At 48.1% G+C, this 16,038-nt stretch overlaps 1 protein-coding gene across 2 annotated transcripts in view; it reads left to right on the forward strand.

Moving 5' to 3' along the window:
* The window catches only part of MAB21L3 (mab-21 like 3), a 90,613-nt gene extending 74,860 nt beyond the window's left edge, over positions 1–15,753 (forward strand). Inside the window, exons 16-21 of one of the 2 annotated variants that reach the window (XM_034654156.1) lie at positions 3,264–3,353; positions 3,462–3,627; positions 4,968–5,802; positions 7,341–7,920; positions 11,656–11,790; positions 12,547–15,753. The gene's annotated coding sequence lies outside the window, so the exon portion shown is untranslated. The remainder of the gene's footprint in view (positions 1–3,263; positions 3,354–3,461; positions 3,628–4,967; positions 5,803–7,340; positions 7,921–11,655; positions 11,791–12,546) is intronic. The other variant, XR_004623395.1, reaches the window with a different exon arrangement.
* Positions 15,754–16,038: the final 285 nt, after the last annotated feature.

A 16,038-nucleotide genomic window follows, 5' to 3' on the forward strand; every position in this document is an offset into this window, starting at 1 on the left:
TCTCATTGATCAGAATTAAGTTACATGTTCTTTCTTCAGCCAGTTCCTAGCAAGGGGAATAAAATTACCATGATTGGTCAGATTATCAAGATTGATATTCTGGGACTGAAAATAGGGCCAAATTCAGGAGAGCCCATGGCCACATGTGCATGTTGGAAAGCAAACAACAAAGTGGGATTCCGGGTGGGAAATAAAGAGTGTCTGTAAGAGTCTCTGAAGGACAGCATTCTGAAGAGAGCCAGAAACGTTATCTCCTGCCTGTCTGCTGTCTCCCCTCCCCAGGCTGGGTGGGAAAGGGAGCAAAAGACACAGGAAGCAGTTAGGCCAGGAGAGTTGCATTGTGCCTACACAGAGCCCAAAATTCCAGTAGAAGTGAAGATTCAATTGATCTGTGTGTTTCACGTAGCTTTTAGAGGTTGTCATACTTGTGCTAACAATTTCATTTTGGTTTGTTGTGATACTGTTGTGTGCAGGGGGTAGGTGTTAGGTGCATAAGAGTGTTAGCCAAACAGCTTTTCCATTTATGATGTTTTGTTTAATGTTTTGCTATCATGAAAACATTTATGGATCTGCTCCAACTATGGTCCCCCTCCCCAGAAAAAAGAGCACACAGGCACTTCCATGCAAATTTTGCAAACAATTTTAGGAGATTCACTGGTGCCCTGTCACTAATTCATGGACTCCAAATTAGAGCCTTATGGTATCACTGATTGGTATGGTAAAACAAAAAATAAAAGATTTAGTGTGAGGAAATAAGCAAAACAAAACAGCAAAATCGGGAAATCGGATGGACTTTTGTTAGCTATGTGGCCTTATTTGAATCTTTTTTAAGACCTCAATTTTATCTCCATAAAATGGAACTACTGGAGTTATTTCAAAAACCAAGTGGATAATGTGTAAGATTGTTTTAAATTAAATAGCACTTTACAAATGTTGGCTTAAAAACTTAATTGCTGATAAATCCAAACAGCATGATGGCTCTTACTTCCCGACTGGATTTACTGAATTCAAAATAGTGCACCCCATGAGGTTCCAAGGAGCAAAAGTTTTCTCCTCCACAAGCAACGGTCATTTTCAAACTCATGGATTGAACCCAGTAGCCTTTTCCAGCAGCTGGTTTGAAAAGAGGCACGAGCTGAAACATCCCTAATGCACTGCCAGGCACTACTCCCTGCTGGGGACATCGGGACATACCAAGCCTGAAAAAGAGAGAATGGAACAGTCTTCTAGATGCCCCTCCTCCGCCTGTCCCACACTAGCAGCCCCCCCGGGACTCCTCATTACCCATCACCACTGGCACTATCCCTGCCCTTGCTTGATCCCTGCTGTGGACCCACTCCAAGCCCCTCCCGTCCTTCGAGGCAGGAATGCCAATTCCGGTTTTCTCACCATGGCACCCATCTCCCATTCTTCACTGTAAATTCCCCATCCTTGCTTTCTCTCAGTGCGAGAGGCCCAACTTCCTCTCTTGTTTTTATAACATTCTTCCTTTCCATGCCCAACTGCCTTGGCAGCCGCTCCTGCACCACTGAGTGGCAAAACGCCCATCAGAGTTTTCCCAGGGATCAATCAACGGAGAGTTGCGAGAGTGGCGGACGGTTGAAGGCAAACAGAGCTGGCTCCTGCCTCCAGAGAGCGGCGCAGAGCTCTTCTTGCCCCTCCCAGTGCAAGCAGACAGCTGATGCGGGAATTAGGGGATTCTGCTGGGTGATGAAGAACATCAGGACTGTACCCACACACCTGTAATAAAACAATAAAGAGAAAAAGCCAGATATGCCAAAGCTATAAGGATGCCGCTACCAGTACAGCCGCCCCCTAGGGGCCTGGGGCCCACATTCCTCTGATAAGCCCTGGACCCATGCCACCTGCTTCTTAGCTCCAACTGCTCAAATTGGTGGGGCAACAGTCTATACCAGAGGGGCCCTAGGACTATCGGAAGGGGCAGTTTCTCTGCATTCTATGTTTCCATGACTTCCCAACTCCTAGAGCACAGCATACTCCCCTTGCTTGAACTCTATGGTTGTGGAGCAGGGAGAGAGAGAGAGCCCAGTGCCCAGTCTCTTCCGTGGCCATCAACACCCCAGCCCCACACTCATCAAAACAAGACCCCGAGCAGACAGTGCCTCCAGATTCATGCTTTCTTCTTGTCCCACAAACTCCCAGGCCCCTGCCACATGTATCAACAACAGAAGTTGCGCGGAAAACTGATGCCAAGAGACCTTTCAGGTTTCCCACCCATCTAGAGGGTGGCTGCTGTCTGGAGGTTTTAGGGAGAAGGCAGATAAGACAGACCAGGTTATTCAATGAATGGTGGACTAGAGAGGAATCCCTTGCCAAAATTTTCTGTGAGTTTCCAGAATCAAAACTCACACCATTGACCAAGGGGGCAGCGTGGTGTCGAGGTAATTAGCATCCTTGTCTGCAATTAAAGAGAGCAAACTATGACTTTGGGCAAGTCAGTCTCTCTGGCCTTCTATATCCTCACTATGAAGAGGAGGAACTCAGATGAGAAAACTGTAAGGTCTCTGTAAGTCATAGTAATAATTAATAATAATAATGGCTAACATTTAGTAAATTCTTACCATGTGCCAGGCTTTTTCTAAGCGCTGTGTTCCATCTTGTGTGATTTTCATAACAACCCTAAGAGGTAACTACTACTGTTACCATTCCCTTTTTTTTGTAAGTGAGGAAACAGGCACAAAGTAGTTTGCCCCAAATCACATCTAGTCAGGGGCAGAGCTGGACACCTGCACACTGAGCCCCTCAGCTTTTCTTCCTAATTTATAGAAAGCATATTCTCTTGGATGGGTGGGTAACTTCATGTGATCACTTCGCTATGGCTTGTCCCAGTTGTTTTCCTACTTCAGGAAAAAAAAATAGTGTCTGTTTTTAAATACTCCATCACACTGCTTAGGACATAGTAGGTGCTCAGTAAATATTTGCTTACCTCACTTTTTTCATCATTCAAAAAGTTGTATGAAAAAGACATGGAGGGGCGCCTGGGTGGCACAGCGGTTGGGCGTCTGCCTTCGGCTCAGGGCGTGATCCCGGCGTTATGGGATCGAGCCACATCAGGCTCCTCCACTGGGAGCCTGCTTCTTCCTCTCGCACTCCCCCTGCTTGTGTTCCCTCTCTTGCTGGCTGTCTCTATCTCTGTCAAATAAATAAATAAGATTAAAAAAAAAGACATGGAAAGAAGAATAAAGAGAAAATAATGAGGCTGCATAACTGGGAGGAAGGCTCTGACTCAGACCTCCTAATAGGAACTGTCTTCCTGGGGAATAATTCAAAGAGAATACACAACGCGAGCCCACAGAGTTCTTGTCTTGATGAAACAGCCTCTAAATAAATAAGTAAGTAAATAAATAAATAAATAAATAAACACACACATATCATCCCAGTTGCAGAAACTTGATTATTGACTTTGGCAATCCTTTCTCCATCTCTTTGTGCCAATAAAGTTATTAGAATCGAATTGAGAGAGGCGGATGCACAAGAATTGGCGAGACAAGATGCTGAGTAGTTGAAATCAATGACTTGCAGAGCTGATCTCCTGCCAAGGGCTACACCAGCTCCCAGGAGGAATCCACCACTCTGGCCAGTGGCCCAGGACTGCGGAAGCTGCAGGTCAGATTTCTTGAAGGGACTCCCAGGTGGTTGGGGACCGACAGGTGTGGGAAGAAGGAAGAAGGTAGTCCTCCCATTGCTGAGTGCCAGACAGACCAGCACCCACCAGACTGAGAACAACGAGGCTTTGCTAGACTCACTGTCCTCCCCTGGCTGTGGAAGGAAAAGAGGAGGCAGCGAAGGGGATGGAAGAGAACACAGTGTTATTCACAATCTGTCTGTGACAGGAAGAAAGAGTGGCTTAATAAACCCATAGCCCGATGAATGGAATATTCCTTCTTTCCCCTGGCAGAGCTGGGCCTCTGGTTCCATCACCCATAAAATGGACAGCCACCCAAGGAGCCGTGGAGCTAATTAACAAAGTTGTCCCCAAGCGTGCCAGAACTCAATCCACTAGAACTGTAAAGATGAAGAGTGTTTAAACACAAGCTTATGAGGAAACCACTAGCATTCTCTGGAAGCCACCATGGCAACTTGGCACCTCTTCTAGCCACCTTCTTCTTCTCGGCCAGCTGCCTCCCATCTTCTCCTGCGTTAGCCCTCAGCATCCTCATTCCATTTGTTTTCTCCATCATCCACCCACAAACCATGAAGCACTGAAGCCACCATTTAAAGCTTGTGCCCAAATTTCTGAGAATGATTTACACCTTTATAAGTTTCTATGAAGCTCCTAGCAAGGGTATGGGCTTTTGATTAGTTGAGCTGTGTATATATTTGCTTCTCAGGGTACGTGCTTTCTACAACAACGATAATAACGGTAACACATATTGAGCACTTCTTATATGTCACGCACTATTTTAACATTAAGAGTATGTGGGGACTCTGTGTAATTCAAGAACAACAGACTTAGCTATACTTGACATAGGAGGTTCTCCAGCAATCCTATATCGCGGCATGAAGTCCAAAGCTCCACCCACTTGCTGGAGTTTTAAATCAGCTTAAGGGTTCCCAATCAGATTAAAAGATCCACACTCTTTTTATATTTTTTTAAGATTTTATTTATTTATTTGACAGAGAGACAGCCAGAGAGAGAGGGAACACAAGCAGGGAGAGTGGGAAATGAAGAAGCAGGCTCCCAGCGGAGGAACCCGATGTGGGGCTCGATCACAGGACTCTGGGATCACACCCTGAGCCGAAGGCAGATGCTTAACGACTGAGCCACCCAGGCACCCCCAGATCCACCCTCTTAATCATGATTGGATATCCCAGTGCTACCAAACATCTGAGGAGAGCTGATTATGTGGAAGATAAACACCAAAACAAACAACAAAGTAGTATGTGGGGGAACTGAGAACATGGGAGGAAAGGAGAATTAAAGTGTATTTATTATATCTTTACAGAGAGAAGATACTGCATCCAAGAAGAAAGAACAGGGAGAAACAAAAAAGGAGCATTCTGAGGCCAAAATGAAATTCTTGGGAAATTAAAAACAGCAGAAATGAAAGAGATTTTAAAAATTAGAAAAGAAAGCAAAATTAAAAGACTGGTGAAGAAATCCAGCCTGTAAATAATAGGCATTCCAGTGAGAGAGAGAGAGAATGAGAAGAGAAAACAAGACAGCCTGGGGTTAATAAAAAATGAAATTATTTCCCCAAATTTCCCAGAGATTAAAAAAAACAAATGTTTCCAGCCTCAAAGAATACATCAAATGTTGGGTCACAGTGAATGAAAAGAAATCCACACTGAGGCGCATCATTGGAAATTTTCCAAAAATTGGAGGAAGTAAAGGGTCTACAAGATTCTAGAGAAAGAAAAAAGTCATATACAAGGATCAGAAATTAGAATGGTTGCAGACTTCTCAATAGCATCCCTGGAAGCAATAAGAAAATGGGGCAACCTATTCCAAATTCTGAAAGGAAATGCTCTCTAACTTAGAGTTCCATACCCAGCCAAATTACCAAAAAAAGCACAAAGATAGAATAAAGACATTTTCAGACACCAAAATCTCAAGAATGTATTTCCCATGCAGACTTTCCCAAGAAAGGGAAAGATGTAACAGGAGCAGAAGTTTCAACACTGGGGAAGTGTTGAAGAAAAGGGGGATTTCCAGGAGGATGGTGGAAAAACATGGAGGTCAGCAGCCTGGATGGGTACAACAGCAGTGAAGAGACAGGCGTGTTGGGAGATGCCCAGATTTACTCTATCGTCTTCTCAACTCATGAACAGAATGCTCAGGTAAGCTTGGCCAGTATTCTTTATCATGTGCTGTCCTCTGCTCTTTGCTTGCTGGCTGGATGAGCTTGTCCCCCCCACAGGAGCCCTCTGCGGTGACGGACTCCTAAGGGCTAAAGCTGGCCGAGGTGAACTCAGAAGTGCGATACACAGAGCAGTCCACTTTCCCTGACAGTTTCCCTTCCTGCAGGAAGGCCACAGAAGCCTATATGCCCAAGAATAGTAAAAGGATCTGCAGAGAATATGGGATGCAAAGAGTGCTATAATAACCAACAATATCTGCTAAGCCTACAATTGGTAGGAAAGTCCTCAGCAGCTTGAAGTGTGAATAGGAATTCAGCTTTTAGATGTTCACATCCCACTCTCTCCTGAGTTATATTCAGCTAAAGATGCTCTGTGCTTGGATTCCAAGGTCACACGCACATATTCAGCCCCTGTTCCCAAAGTAGGTTCTCTGTGTAAGCCTGGTGGGTCCAGAGGGAGAAACGTCTCTCCTCAGTTGCTTACTGTGCCCAAATCAGCATTCCCGTGTCAACCATCTACGCCCTAGCACTGGATTTAATGAGTTTCTCTGGTGCGTCTTTGAACCCTTTCCTGCCAGCTAACACCACTCGGAACCATCTCAGTAATTGGGAAGATTAGAAATGGCAGGGTCTAGGACGTCTAGGTTCCAAGAGGTTCCTCAACTTTAAGCAATTTGGCCCAGTTTCTTCCTGGGGGTATTTAAAAGGACAGGCTTTGTCCAACCCAGAGGTTTTTGTCCCTTTCTGTCCCTTCTAGGTAATGGGTGTCTGGGAGGCTTACATTAAGGGGATACTCAAACGACTTGGGAACAGAATCTGCCCTCGGGTGATGTGCCTTCTTCATCCAGCCAGAAAACAAGCGACTGGATGAAATGGCAGTTTCTTTTGCTGAAGTTCCACCTAAGTTGGCACCCGCCCAGCCCTGTAGAAAACCTTGCAATGAAGTCTGAGACTTGGTCACTTTCTCCTCTGCATTTTGGCTCTTTGTATCCACAGGGGGTGCGTGGATACCCCCGTGCCTAGTCCAGTGCCTGACAGAGTAGCTGTTCCGTGTATATTTATAGAGTACGCATGAATACCTAATTGCAATAATGCTGACTCCTGTGCGGTCCAAGATTCATACGCCATGTGGTTAGGATAAGGCAGTCCTGCCAGCGCCCGGGGAAAATCAGATCCGCAACTGAGTATTAGAATAACATCTCATGACTCTGAATGTAAGGCGAGAAGTCCTCTTTAAATGAGTGACGATTTTGCACATGGTAAAAATTATTTATAAAGATGTTCATTTATCTTATATCCCAAAATTTACCTTAACCCAAACCAGGCTGACGAGGGGTCCTAGAAGGGCAGTCTCAGTGGATTGAGTGGATTGAGGGACGGACCTGTTACTTACAGGGTAGTCATTAACATATCAATAGATACTTCTGATGTGTTGAAGGGTTTTGAAAGCAATTGGGGTTTTTTTTCAGCATTTTATGCATTCCTCATAGAATTGTATTTTATTTAAAAATACTGCAGAGCTGGAGCACTCACACACTGGGAGAGGGGATCCAAGCTGGCGCGACCACTTTGGCTGCATCCACTAAGGGTGAACGAATGTGTCCCCTGTGACCCTGCCATACCACCCTGGGGCACACACCTCGCGGGACGAGTGCTGCGGCCTCCACTGTGCACCTACAGGACGATTCGTGGCTACTGGCACTATTTCCAGTCACCCCACACTGTAGTAAACTAGTACCCCAGCTAGTATCTATCAACAGAAACACTGGAGCGTACAGCACGTTATTTACGCAATGGGATAAATACTTCACAGCAATAAGCAAGAACTGACTAACCATTGCCCACAACAAAAGACATACTGCTGAGGGAAAGAAACTCAGTACAGAAGAACATACACCATCTGATCCTACTTATAAGACCAAGATGCAAGCGTAGAGGTCAGAATGGAGGTTACCGTGAGGCGAGGCACCCCCGGCTGGGCCACGAGAGAGCCTTCGAGTGAGCTGGAAATACTCCACAAGGTTGGAGTAGCAGGTCGACGGATTATACATATGTAAACCTTCATCAAACTGTACCCTGTTTGTATTCTGTACTGTATGTAAGTTGTACTTCAATTCTGAAACAAATCCTATAAAACTCAGTTCCTTAAAAAAAAAAAAAAAAGCACCATGAATTAGAACAGGAATGTTGCAGAAAGCGCTCCTGCCCTGGAAGCGATTCGAAATGAATTACAGAAGATACACACGGAAGTGACTGTACTGTAAAGCAGTGTGTGAAAAGTAGGGGTGAGAGGTCCGAGGGCACGCGGTCGGGCTGCAGAGAAGGGACAGAACCGTGGGGGAAATGGGGCACGTGATGTCTAAGCTGCGCCCCGAGCACAGTCCCCCTGCTGCCCCCGCAGGTGTGCTCTCTTAGATGTCCCGCAGGATCCACTTCTGTGCAGGTCACGAAGTTCAAGTTTGCTCTGTTGAACTTACCTCCTCGGCACACCCTCCAAGCTCTCCTCTTCCCTTCCTGGCCGCATTTCTGGGTGGAACTGGCTACCTGCTCTCACCACTCCCTGCTTTCATCCACTGCTGGACCTGCTGGCTTCTCCCTACATCTCCCCAAACCATCTTTCACCCGGGCAGCAAAATTACCCAGGTTCCAGAGTAATTGGCTGCTGCTGCTTTTTTTTCTCCTCCTCCTCCTCCTCCTCCTCCTTCTTCTTCAGATTATTTATTTATTTTAGAGAGTGAGCAGGGGAAGGAGCTGAAGGAGGGAAAGAGAGAGACTCCCTGCTGAGTGCAGAGCGAAATGTGGGGCTTGATCCCGTGACCCTGAGATCATGACCTGAGCTGAAATCAAGAATCAGACACTTAACTGACTGAGCCACCCAGGCTTCTTTTGAGTCCTTTTATTCCTTGGTCTTTTCATACGCAACACTGTCCTTTTCCTCAGAAATCAGCCTCCTTTATTTTTCAGTAAGCCTGTCTCCTCCCACCTCTTTGCTTACTGTCCCCGGTGGGCTTCTTTTCCTCTGCCTGCGCCATTCTGTGGTGTGGGGCCCTCGGCGTGCGCCTCTGGTCCTGTTTGGGTTCTCCCTCGGTGAGCTTTCACCTCCATCTGCTGATGTCTCTGAGGCCTGGTGTCTCCAGACTCCATCCTTCTCCAGAACTTGGATCTTGACATCAAGATGGCTGTCTCTGGCGACCTCATACAAAAATCAAAAACTTCATTATTTGCAACGTGACGTTCTTCCTATCGCACCCAGTTACCATTCAGTGAATGGTACCTGCATCCACTCGAAGAAACCAGGAGGTCATCCTTGACCTCCCCTCTTTTCTCCCTTTGCCCTGTGCCTCTGGCAGCCAAGGGCTATTGGGTCTGCCTTTCGAATAACCTCAGGACTTCGCCGTAGTCCCCAGTCATGTTCTCCTGGATGTTGCAGGAGTCACCTGACTCACGTGTGTTGAGGGTCTTGCCCTCAGCCAGGTCAACCCCGATCATCTCCCGACAGTTAGAAACTGATCATACCTCTTTCCAGCTGCCCTCCCACAATCGCACCCCATGCCTTAGCTTGGCCACCACCCTCAATGTCGTCCTTGTCTTGTCTTTTCTCCAGATTCGCCTCCCTTTGTCTCGGGCAGCCCAAGTGAATTTCAGCGCTTCTCCAGCTGTTCCACCCTCTCTGGCCCTTCTCATTTCACCAGGGACTTCCTGGCTGTCTTACATCCTGACTCCTGCAGGTGCAGCGGACCCCGCATTCTCCCTGTCCCCTAACACCCGCAATATTGGAGCCGTTTGTTTTCACCGCTGCTGAGCTCTCAGGAGGCAGATATTTTGTCTTATTCATCCTTGTATCCAAATCTCCTGGCTCAGAATCGGTGCTCAGAAAATTTGTCGTATAAATGAGCAAACGTTCAATCATTAGGTACACAGATTTTTTTGCATCAAAGATACACAGCTCAGCAACTACATTTCTAGCACTGTCACTGTTGCTATTTCTGAATCGAATTGCTATTGCACAAAACTGTTCAGGGCAGAAACTGCAGTGAGTGGAATGGTCCAGCAGCTCCCTTCCGATGCAAATGATCTATGCTCTTGTGAAATTGCGGCAGTCTTAAAAGGGTGGAGGCCTTCGGAATTTTAAGCAGGAAAAAAAATTTGCTGTCCAGTATTCTGCCTGGAAGATTCTTACCCCCACTTTCTCCAGGAATGCTCCCTCCTTTCTCTCCCAATTCAGATGAACGGCACTGAAAAACCACAAATCTGAGAAATCCAGGGCAATCCCATGGACATAGGAATTGCTGTGTGGGCCAGAACCCAAGGCCCAAGGGCACAGAGTTCTCCTCCCTTAGACCTTGCAAAACCTTGGCCCTCCTTCCTGGCGGCAAGTTCAGGGGGTTAAGGCACACTACGTCGAGGTCAGCCAACTATGAATTTACCTAAAACTCCTTTCGATGTACTTTAATGCTCACACCCAACTCCCTGTTGGATAATGAATTCTGTGGGTTTATTACTTGCTGGAAACAGAATAGCATTTCCTTTCATTTAACCTAAAAGTCCCCTTGCTCCAATGTCACTGATCCCTTCCTAAACTCTGATGCTGAGCTCGTGTGGACAAGGACTTGCTCCCCGAGCCCTGCTTGCCCTTTGGGACATGATGGACATCTCCAGCAGCCCCTCCCAACCTTCAGCTTTCCAGACTGAAGTAAATATATAGTGTCTGGAAGATGGCCCCAAACATAATAAATATTGAATAGTGACTATGGAGCTGAATGATGATAAGAACTGCCTTTAAAGGGGGATTCAAATTCTTGCCACGAGCCTGAGATATGAGAATGAGCCAATAAATCATTGCCAAACACAGTGTTGAGATAAAACGAAGGAGCGTGCCTAGGGCCCCCTTTGTCCAGGGTGCACGGGCTCATTTGTTCCCCGATCACCAGCTGTTCCTGTTTCCCAGCAAGAAGTGGTCTCTCTGTGCGCATGGCAGCCTGTCTTTGTGAGATGGCTAGACGCCGGGCAGAACCTTTCCAAGGACAGCGCGTCCTGGCATTGGATGATTGCACCAGGGGAACCCTAATACGGGTCCAGCTACTGTTGTATCCAGGCACCACTCCAGCTGCTTGGCTGGGGTCATGCCCTTTAGCCTCCATGCTCATCCCATGAAGGACATTGGGGTCCCTGTCCTACAGTTGAGCTCAAAGAGGCTGGGTAGCATGCCCAGGCTGCGGGAGGCAGGGGATCCCGACTTCCAAACCAGAGGTGTTGGAGCCCAAATCTGTGCTCTGTTAGTGAGACTGCCCTTGCCCCCTACCTGGGAGACAGCCCCATGGGACCCTCCCATCCTATGGAAGCAGGCTTTTTGCCCTGAGTCCAGGGCAGCAGGACTGATCTGCTTGCTGTCAGTTCCATCCCCCCTAGACTTCTCTGGCTGGAGCCCACCCAGGCCCACAAGGAGCTACTGAGCCAGCCGGGTGCCCCTCCTTTCCTTTTCCTTGCTTTATCTGCTTGCAGGAAACACAGGGACAAGATGGTAGCAGTGACTCATCGCTAGAAGAATGAACTCTTGAGCGGGGGGCAGCCTGAGTGGCATGGCTGGATGGTCTGACAATGGGAGAATGTCCCCTGAGCTGGAAGGGCGTTGCCCTTCACCGCTAGGAAACAAAGACAGAGAGAGGATAGCAGCGAGTGCAGACCAGGAGAGCAGCAGTGGGGACTGCAACATTTCCCAGGGTGGAAAGGGAAGCGCAACAGGGACCGGAGACTTTTCTGAGGCCATCCTTTGATCAATTTGCCATGTTAGGCAAAACGTGAGTGTTTTGTATTCACTCCTGTTTTTATTTAGCAGATTAACCTGGTCTCCAGAGAGGATCACAGGCCAGGCGTGCAAAGGACCCCAAGTTTCAATGGTTTAACCTGTGAAGAGTGTGAGGAAGCCTGCCCCAGCAGACTGCAGGAGGCGTCTGTGTTCTGTCCCCAGGTGGGTTCCTGGTTCTGCCAAGTAACAGATGAGGTTTGTCACCTCTCTGCTGCCTTTTTCCCTTCCCCCCAGGCTCTCCCAGGACCTGAGCAATGGCGCAGATGGGGAACAGAGACAAGTGGGTATTGGCAAGGTACTGGTGGGCTTACCAGGCAGACTCCTATCTGGCAGCTCTCACAGCCTACGGTCCTGCACCCTGCCTCAGGGGCTGCCACCCTGCCCTCTGGGGGGTGTGGCGGAAGCATAGCCGCTGGGTTCTAAGATGCAGAAAGAAGCCTGAAGCACGGCTAGGCCAGAGGATGAGGGCAGCAAAGACCTCAAAGTGCACCATATTCTCTGAGTATCTCACGGTTCGACCACTGCTATGGCCTGAATTGTGTTCCTCAAAATTCTTATGTTGAAGCCCTAGTACCCAGTGCAGTTTGGAGATAGGGCCCATAAGGAGGTAGCTAATGTTCAATGAGGTCATATGGATGGAGCCCTGATCTATTAGGATTAGTGTCCTTATAAGACACCAGAGAGCTTGATTCTTTCTCTCTCTGCCTTGTGAGGACATGGCAAGAAGGCAGCCCCATCTGCAAGGTAGGAAGAGAGATCTTACCAGGAACCCTATTTGGCCAACCCCTTGATCTTGGACTCCAGAACTTGAGAATACTCTGTGGTATTTTGTTATAGCAGCTAGATTAGACTAATACAACCACTAAGATGTCATTGGCTAACAGATCAAACTGACCTTTAGTTTCCCTTTGCTTCCAGTAAGGAATTTTCATCCTGGTCTGAGCAACCATCGTACCACACTATCACGTCGCAAAAATGATTGCAAAGGTGCCACTCGTGGAGAATTTGCTCAGGGGAGGGATTTCTCTGCCTCCTCGCTCCCAAGCCATGCCTCTGGTGAAGCCTAGAAGCCCAGGTCAGGCCGCAGCAGTTCCATGGAAGCCAGCCCGAGTGCTCCGGGAGAACTGTGGACATTCCACCCTGGACAGTAAAAACCCCAGTGAACTGACTCCATACCTACCTCATCCCACCCTACCCCACTGTCCAGGACAATATTAGTGCCAGCGCTAGAGCCCGGACCGTTCCCCCAACAGCCAGAGTCACAGGCCATCCACTTTGTGGCCCTCTCTGCAAAAATCCGGAAAGGTAAAGCAGCTCACAAGGATCCCAGAGTTTCCTTAGGAAAATGCCATTTAATCTAGGTCTTAGGAGCTCAGTGCATGAAAAGGCTGGCTTTACAAACTGGGTGTGATTTACAAGAAGACTGAACAGAAGTCCTTTAACTAGGCCCTTCCTTCTTTCTTATCATAGATACAAGATTTTCAAAAGCATGTGTTTTTGCTTGAATTCCTCAATCAGACGTATACTCTGTGAAATAGAGGTCCATGCAGATTTGAAGCAGGTATTGGAGTTGATCGCTCGAGAACAAGTCAGCCTTAGGCCTCGGGAACGGTGAGATAAAGCCCACGGGAACCACTGAAGGAGAAAGAGGGAGAGAAGAGGATGGCTCGGTGCCACGCACAGGGAAGCCTGGTGCCCACTGCTCGGGGGTACTAGTGCGCTAACCCCTCAATAACCCTCTGACGTCCTTTGAGCCATTCTGTCTCTAGTTCCAGCAGTAACCACGAGCATTTCTGACCACAGGCAGTGTGTGCCAGGGGGCTCCGTTCCATCTGTCCAGGCCTCCCCTCTGCCTCTACTTTTGGCCACATATCTGAAACACGCCCCCGGTGTCACACCCCCATAGTCCCATGGCCCGGGGGCACAAGTGACCCACACAGGTGCATTCTGCTCACCTTTTCATCACAGACATGCAGTGGTAGAGATCCTCCCTCTGCCTCCGTGAGAGCGTTGTGTGAACCGGTTCTGGGAACCCCTTATTTTCTCCTTGGATCCCAGACACAAATAAGAATAAGGCTTGCTTACATGCCTAGGACATTTCTGAACTCTGGTGCCCACAAAATTTCCTAGGACCGAGAACGCAAGTCTGTCATTATGGTATTTGCAGAACCAGAGACTGTATTTAAGTCTTCAAGATGATGCTTATTATAACCCTTTCTTGGGACTATCATGCCAAAACAGTACATGAATAGTCTTTTTCAAGGAAATTTGCCAGGGAAGGCAGCAAGCATCTGATCACATAGGAATAGTCTTGGGTTGGTTTCAAGCTGTAGAGTCTGGGGGAGAAGGAAATTTTCTTGAAGACTGCCCTGGGGAGGGAGAATCCACACAGGGCTCTGTGTTGCCCAGGCGGCCGCCAAGGGGCTGCCGTCTGCAGGAATTATGATGGGAACAGTGTGCCCTTGGAGCTGAGCATGGTGACTGCCCTTCCCTGCCACAGAAAGTGGGCATCTATGGAAGACACTGAATCCTGCTTTAAAGATTAATGATGGGGAAAACAGATGCCTCAAGGCTAGCCCTTGAGGCAAGGATTCTGAGCTCTTCTGGGGGAGAAAGCAGACCCCCAAGCCTGCCACATTGAACTCGCCAAGGAATTATGTTGGGGTGAGAGGGATTTTCTCTCCAGTAAAATTTGCATTTTCTGAAACTACTTCCCAACCCATTTGCATTACTCAATGATCAAAAAGCATCTTGCCATTTTGAACTTCTGCTTGTTTTAAAAACTCATAACATAATTAGAGGATGTGCATCCCATATCATTAATATCCCTATGATGCATTATCACATTTACAAAAACGAAAACATCGTATCTTTTCTTGTATCTGCTATTACTTTGCCTGTGGGGAGGAAAGGAAATGCCATGCACAAATTCATGGTCTAGGAAGATCGATCTGGAAGTGGTAGAGAAATGGACTGGCGTGGGGCAGGGGGGACCGGAATAGCAACAGTCAGGGAGGTGGCTCATTTCTTCCTTTATTCAGTAAACACTGATTAGGCACTTGTTGTATGTCACGTGCATAGAGATGGTTTCTTCCTTCCTTCCGTGTCATTTTAGGTCCTCCCAGACGCAGACACCAAAACAGAATATGACGTGTGAGAAATATACTGGCGGACGTGCTTATTGAAGATAAAGGAGGGAGAAGCAGGGGCCGGGGACACAAGTCTGACACCTGTGAAAAGAGAGAGCAGGAGGAAGAGTGGCAGGCCGCCGGGCAGCTGGCAGAAAGTCTCGACCAGGCCAACAGATAGCTTCCGGGCCAAGGCTGCCCATTGGAGGAGTCACACACGGGCAGGAAGGACCAGCTCCAGCACAGTTAATGTGCTTGTTGGTTGAAGGCAGGTTGGGAGAAAAGTGAACACCGTGGTGGGATCCAAAAGGCAGCAGCTGGAGGCTGTCGGTCAACTACATTGCCCTCACCAAGTTCTTTGGAAAGAGAGCTGAGTAGAGCATGTCCATGGCCAACACGACCTTCCAGAACTTCATGCAGACATCTAAACATAGGCATCGCAGCGATATTCCAAGCCTGCGGACCAGCCTTGGGGGTTAGGTGTCTGTTCCAGGTTCAGGGGGCCACAGCCTGGGTTGTGGAGAGGCCCCCGGGGGGCGTGGGGCTGCTTTGACTGGGAGGGTTGTCTGTGCAGGTTGGCACCGCCCACAGGCCCACAGAGCAGGGAGGCGGCTGCAGAACACAGTTAGGTAGGAGACGCAGAGGCTGGGAGGAAGGAATTAACGAACTGCTTGCAAAGGAGAGGCCAGGGAAGCGTTCAGGATAAATGATACAGCTGTTGGGCTCTCAAACATGACTAGGATTTGTCATATACACAGGAGAAGATGCGGTAGGATCCATCCCGTCAGAAACCTGGCTTCCTATCCCGGCCCTGTCACTTATCTGCTGTGTGACCTTGGGTTAGATTCTTCACCTCTCTGATGCTGCACTTTCTTCATCTGTAACATGGGCATTGTGGTAGCATCTGGGTTCCAGAATTGCTACGGTGACACATGTGAATTCATTAGCAGGGGGCCTGAGCTAGGGGACGCGATCAATAAACGGCAACATAACCATATTCTTGCCATTAATATTTCTGACATCCCAGCCGGGGGAAACGGCCCGTCCAAAGGTCAGCGAGGACACAGGGCAGCCAGGCCAGGGAGCTGCGGGGGGCTCTCTGTGGCTGGAGCCCCCAGTGCGAGGGCACATGTGCTAGAAAACAGAGCCTGTCGGATGCAAAGCCTTATGCGCTGTGTAAGATATTTCAGATTTCACACTAGGTTATGAGATGCTATTAAAGGATGTTATGGAGGGAGGGAGAGGATCAGATTTGCATTTTGAAAGTCTCCCTCTGGCAGCA

The sequence above is a fragment of the Ailuropoda melanoleuca genome, chromosome 2 (assembly GCF_002007445.2).
Source record: "Ailuropoda melanoleuca isolate Jingjing chromosome 2, ASM200744v2, whole genome shotgun sequence".
In the NCBI taxonomy this organism is placed as follows: domain Eukaryota; kingdom Metazoa; phylum Chordata; class Mammalia; order Carnivora; family Ursidae; genus Ailuropoda; species Ailuropoda melanoleuca.